At 45.8% G+C, this 6,000-nt stretch overlaps 1 protein-coding gene across 1 annotated transcript in view; it reads right to left on the reverse strand.

Annotated features, from left to right (window-relative positions):
* The window catches only part of Smim14 (small integral membrane protein 14), a 69,810-nt gene extending 64,243 nt beyond the window's left edge, over positions 1-5,567 (reverse strand). The window contains exon 1 of the mRNA XM_004870292.4: positions 5,280-5,567. The gene's annotated coding sequence lies outside the window, so the exon portion shown is untranslated. The remainder of the gene's footprint in view (positions 1-5,279) is intronic.
* Positions 5,568-6,000: the final 433 nt, after the last annotated feature.

The following is a 6,000-nucleotide window of genomic DNA, read 5'->3' on the forward strand; positions in this document are numbered from 1 at the left end:
TGTTCTCACTCTGCAGAGGGTACTTCTTTCTCTTTAATAAATGTAAAACCTTGCTACCTTTTGTGTGTCTTGTCCAATTATTTGTTCAGGACAACAAGAGCCCGGGAAGAGCCCATAGCACCCCAGAACCCAGCAACATTATCTCAAAATAACAAATGAAAAAAGGGCTGGGAATGTAGCTCAGTACACAAAGGCCCTGGGTCCAATCCTTAGTACCAAAAAAAGTCTTTAATATGGCTTATGATTAGTTTCCTTGCTGTACTGTAATTTGTTAAAGCATGGACTATCTAAAATCATGATTCACCACAACACTATTTGTCATAATGAAAAACTAGAAATTATATTCATGTCCAACACGAACTGAAAACTTCAAGTAAATCAGCTTATTAAAAATATATGTTTCAGGGGCTGGGGATTTAGCTCAGTGGTTCCGCCGCCTGCCTCGCAAGCGCAAGGTTCTGAGTTCAATCCTTGGTACCAAAAAAAAAAAATGTTTCAAGGCCTGGGATTTAGCACAGTGGTTCCGCCACCTGCTTTGGAAGCGTAAGGTCCTGAGTTTGATCCCCAGTACCAAAATAAATAAATAAATATCTATATCTATATCTATATCTATATCTATCTATTTCGGGTGGGCTAGGAATGTTGTTCAGTGGCATAGTACTTACCTAGCATTCACACCTAGGTTTGATCCTTACCACAAGCACACACAAAAAAATTCCCATTTGGGAGGAGATACAATACCCACACAGTACGCTCACAGTACTGTACACAGTTCTGACTGCAGTTCTGAAGCACTAGGATATAGAGATGAAAACAACACACTGGGCTCAAATTTAAGTTTTTGTCACTTACTATGCTGTCAGTATCTTTTTTATTTATTTTTTTTTTTTCTGTACCAGGGATCACGCTCAGGACCTTGTACTTGCAAGGCTGGCAAGCTGCCACTAAGCTAAATCCCCCATCCCCAGCTTTTTTTTTTTTAGCCAGTTCTGGGGATTGAACCCAAGATCTTTGCACTAAGCTACATCCCCAGACTTTTTATTTTAAATCTTTTATTTTGAGATAGTCTTGCTAAGTCATTAAATTGTCCAGGATGGGCCAGAACTTGCAATTCTCATGCCTCCACCTCACAGAATGCTGGACTACCATGCCTCCCTTCCTTACCTGTACAGTGCAAGTAGGAATACTGCACTAGGTTTCTCTGCAGTTAAATGAAAACTATATAAGAGCAATTTTTAGCATAGCACCTGACACACATAGTGTTCAAAAAAAAAATAGTAGCTACCATTACCACTACAAAGCAAGAAGCAATCTCCCAGGGAAAAAAGCCATTAAAATACTGAGATGTAGGGGCAGGGATGGATTTAGCGCAGTGGTTTCGCCGCCTGCTGTGCAAGCACAAGGACCCGAGTTCGATCCCCCGTACCAAAAAAAAAAAAAAAAAAGAATACTGAGATGTTCTCAAACCACTAATGTGCATTAAAATCACCCGAGGGGTGTGTAGATTCAAGAAACCAATTTCTCCAGGGCTTAAGTTTGAAGTCAAATGAGGGTGCTGTAGCCCAAATATCGAGGAAGGACAAAGAGAGCTCAGCAGTAGAGCGCTGGCCTACCAGGCCCAAAGCCCTGTTTCTGATCCCCAGCACCATAAAAAAAGAAAAAGAATTACTGAAGTAAAAGAATTAAAGCACTATCTTATAAAAAGTCTGAAAATTAGGATTCTTATCCTAAAGAATGGTTTCAAGCAAGAATATGAACATTCATTCAGCCAACACTCACTGTACACTCCACTCTGCTGTGCAAATGACAAAACAACCCCATTCTCAAAGAACTGATTTCCAGTGGAGACAGAATATAAAGAATAAGAAAGCTGCAGCTAATGACAAATGTTGTAAAGGAAATAAGAGAATGGAGATACAGGGTAATCGCTTTGAAACCCCAACACCTGAACTATGACTTGTATGACACGATGGAAACATCCAAAGCCCTTGCAGAATCCTCAAACCATAGGGCAGAGCAAGTGCAGAGGCTCTTAGGCAAGAGCTAGCTCAACAGGTTCCAGGGAAAACAGCTGTAACGGAGCTGAAATTTGGAAGCCACTGATGTGGCCAAGCTCCTCTGTAATGAAACAGGAAGAAGGAAAGGCAAAGCCAAACTGCATGGGCTTCCTAAGGAGTTGGTTCTCTGTTCTGAATGCAGATGACACAAAGTTACATTTTAAGTCATCTCTCAGGCTGAGGTAAGAATGCACCATAAAAAGCCCAAGTGGAAGCAGGGAGACAAGGCATTTACTGGAGTAGATCAGGAGAGATGGTGGCAGCAGGGATGGGAAGCAGTAAATACATATTGAACACTGAGGAAGAACAAAGAAAAAGAACCTAGTTACATAATGAGTATTAAGAATGACGGGCCAGGGATTTAGCTCAGAGGTTCCAAAGCCTGCCTCACAAACACAAGGTCTCGAGTTCGATCCCCAGTACCAAAAAAAAAAAAAATGGGAATGAGATTTGCCAGCTTTAGGTAAGCTTATGAAAAACTGACCCTAAATAGGTTGTTAGCAGTTTTAGGACACTTCACGGCACTTATTCTCTGAAACTGAAGTGAAAAGGACATTTCCTTCCATAGTAAGCTCTTTTGCTGCCAATGGTTTAAAAAAAACAAACAAACAAACAAAAAAACAGTATTAAAGGTGCACATATCTAAGACCCAATGTTAATGAAGCACGTTAAGTGTGATGTGCAAAGTAAAATCTTGCAGGACCTTACTGGTGAGTCCTGAAATGCTGATCCACATTTGTAGCATAGTATAACTAAACTTAACCTGAATAAAACCACTAAATAAGCCAAAACTTTAAACTTCCACAAGGTCAACTCAGGCTGTACCTGTGCTTCCACAATAAGCAAGATAGCAATGTCACCACAGAGATCCAGGAGAAAAACTTTCAAACCACTGATTTCAGTAATTATGGATTGCCAACACAGTGAATAGTCTCTAAAAGTCCAGATCCAGGTGTGGTGGAGCAAACCTGCAGTCCCGACACTCTGGGAAGCTGAGGCAGGAGGATCACCATGAGTTCGAGGCCAGCCTGAACTACATAGTGAGACTCTGTCTAAAAAAAAAACCCTAAAGTCCAAAGTCTATCTGCAAAAATTTAAGTTTTAAAAAGTATTGGTACAGGGGCTGGGGATTTAGCTCAGTGGTTTTGCTGCCTGCTGCGCAAGCTCAAGGACCCGAGTTCGATCCCCGGTACCAAAAAAAAAAAAAAAGTACTGGTACAGCGCCGGGGATTTAGCTCAGTGGTTTTGCCGCCTGCTGCGCAAGCTCAAGGACCCGAGTTCGATCCCCGGTACCAGAAAAAAAAAAGTACTGGTACATGAAAAAGCAAATTACAGGGCTGGGGATTTAGCTCAGTGGCACAGCCACCTGCCTTGAAAGCCCAAGGTCCTGAGTTTAATCCCCCGTACCAAAAAATTGCAAAGCAAAAACAAGTTATAGAAAAGCATGTATAATATGACATCATATTTTTATAAAATAAATGCAAAAAACTCTGGAAGGATATACAGTACTAATGTTTTGGTGATTTATGGGTGGCAGTATTTTTTTTTTTTTTTTGGTACCGGGGATCGAACTCAGGACCTTGTGCTTGTGAGGCAGGCGGAGGAACCACTGAGCTAAATCCCCAGCCCGGAAGGCAGTATTATTGATGATTATTCTTTTTGCTCATCTGCTTATTATTTTCTTTATTTTCACAAAGAATTTCAAATAAGCAAAAATATTTAGCCCCAGGTTACCATAAAAGGTGAAAACCTGAAAAAGAGGAACTTGAAAGTAATTTCCTTGGGGCCTGGAATGTAGCTCAGTGGCATTGAGCCAGCCTGGCAAGCACAAGGTCCTGAGTTCGATCCCCTGTATCAAGGAGAAAAAAAAGTAATTTCCTAACAATAAAAGACCCAAAAAATGAAAAAAATTTAAAAAACAATAAATAAAAAGATCTCAACCCCCCCAAAATATTCCTTCATCTACATTAGAATTCCAACCTTGACAAAAGAAAAATCAAATCTCAATGGCACAGAAAAATCTCTAAGAAGTCCATGCCCTACCAGCACAAGGACATACCCTTCAAGGAAGCACAGTAATAGCAAAGCCTAAGAACTCTTCCAGTATTTGAGAGGGCGAATGCATATTTTTGTTCTTTCTTGCAGGTTATCACAGAACACTTCAACTGAGTTCGGAGTGGGGGAATGTTCTTTTTAAAAAGCAAGGAGGCCAAGGAAGTTTGGTTTTCTGGTCTCCTTATCGTGGGAGGAAGCAGGCTTGCCGCAGGCTGCACTAACGGCTCCCGAAAGAGCCATCACCTAAAGCGGAAGGGACCTGACCCCTGGGCCAGCTCCACAGCACTGGCAACACTAAAGCGCCTGGGAGAAGCCTTTCGTTTCCGAATTAGAGCTCGCATAGCTGCCAAAGGTTTCGGTGAACGCAACCCCTCCACTGGAAGGTCTCTCCTACAAAGGCATCAGTGCGTGGAGCTCACAGACTCTCCAGATGCCAACACTATGACATTCTTTTATTTAGGCCACATCCTCGATTTTGTACGCCGGGGCAATTGAAAACATCCTACCGATTCTCCACGGCTGACAAACTGATCTGGGCTAAAATCCTAACATTCTTAAAGAGCCACTTTGGAAAAACTTTGGCTTTCAGCAACAACACAATACTTGAAGTCCACGGCACAGTACTCGTTCCAATAAAGGGCGCTGCTACTTCCTGACCATCGGCCCTGGTTCCACTTAACAAACAGGAAAAAAGGAATCCTTTAAACTAGCAACCCAAGAGGGCTGAAAAGCTCTCGCTTTCAGGATGGTAGCTTTCCTGTATCATCAATCACAACAAAGGACGCATCCCGGTGACTTCATCAGCCCCAGGAAGGGCTGAGACAGACAGGCAGACGAGACAGTGTGTACATGGCAGGGTTGTGGAGTTTCTCCTTTCCAGCTGCGACTTTTGACTCCATCAGACGCCTCCGCCCGGGCAGACCGTGTAGCCCTAAAAATAAAACCTCCCGTGGCTCGCGTTCACTTTCCAGCCCAGCCCCGGTGCCCTGCTCAGAAAGCCCAGCTGCGGGCTGCCAGCCTCGCTCCGCTCCGGAGCCGCCCGCCCGGCGACCTGAGCAGCACCCCGCTCTGCCGCAGTCCCCGGCCGCCTGAGGGGGCCCCCCAGAACAGCCGGGTTGACGGGAAGGTGGGCTGACAAGCAGCGGTGGGATAAGGAAAGACACTCACCCGCCCAGACAACAACCGACGGGGCGGGGAGGGTATGGGCCGGGACCCAGTCTCGGCAGAAAGACCGCCTGGGGTTTCCGGAACGCTGCGGCTGCTCCGGACGCCGCTATCGCTGCTGCTCCCGGCCGTCGGCTTCCTCCTTCAGCTCTGTTTGGATTCGGTTGACCACGTCACTGTCAGCCACGAGACCCGGATCTGCCGGCTCCAGCTGGAGGCGGTGCAACAGATGGCAGCGCCTAGAGATTCCGGCCGCCCCGCCTTCCGAGCATGCGCGCCACGAGTCTGCCCCGGGAGTCAGGGCGGGGAGGGGGTGTGTGCGAGCCGCGTCTGGTGTCGGGCGCTCTGTCTTGCCGTCGGGGCAAGGAGCCGGGGGCGGTGGTTCCAGCGGGGAGGGTGGGGCCGAGGACTGTGAAGGAAGCAGGGTGAGGTCCCGCGTTTGTTCAGTTGTCCCTCATCGGCTCTGTGTTTTGTTGGGTGGGCATTGTCATCTCACGCGTGTTTCCCTTTGCTGAGCCAATGGCTTCCCTCGGCCGTACGGTTTAGAGTGTCGGAGTGGCAGCCAGGCATGGTGATGCAGGCCTGTAATCCTAGCACTGTGGGCTGCTGAGACGGGGGTCGCAGATTCGAGCCCTGCCTGGACAATTTACCGATTTAGTCAGACTTTGTCTCAAAATTTAAAAAGGGTTGAGGGTGTAGTTCACTGGGATCAGTCTCCAGTACC

Source organism: Heterocephalus glaber, unplaced genomic scaffold (genome assembly GCF_053883595.1).
Source record: "Heterocephalus glaber isolate CG9 unplaced genomic scaffold, H.glaber_assembly_v1.0 deba00001509, whole genome shotgun sequence".
NCBI lineage: Eukaryota > Metazoa > Chordata > Mammalia > Rodentia > Bathyergidae > Heterocephalus > Heterocephalus glaber.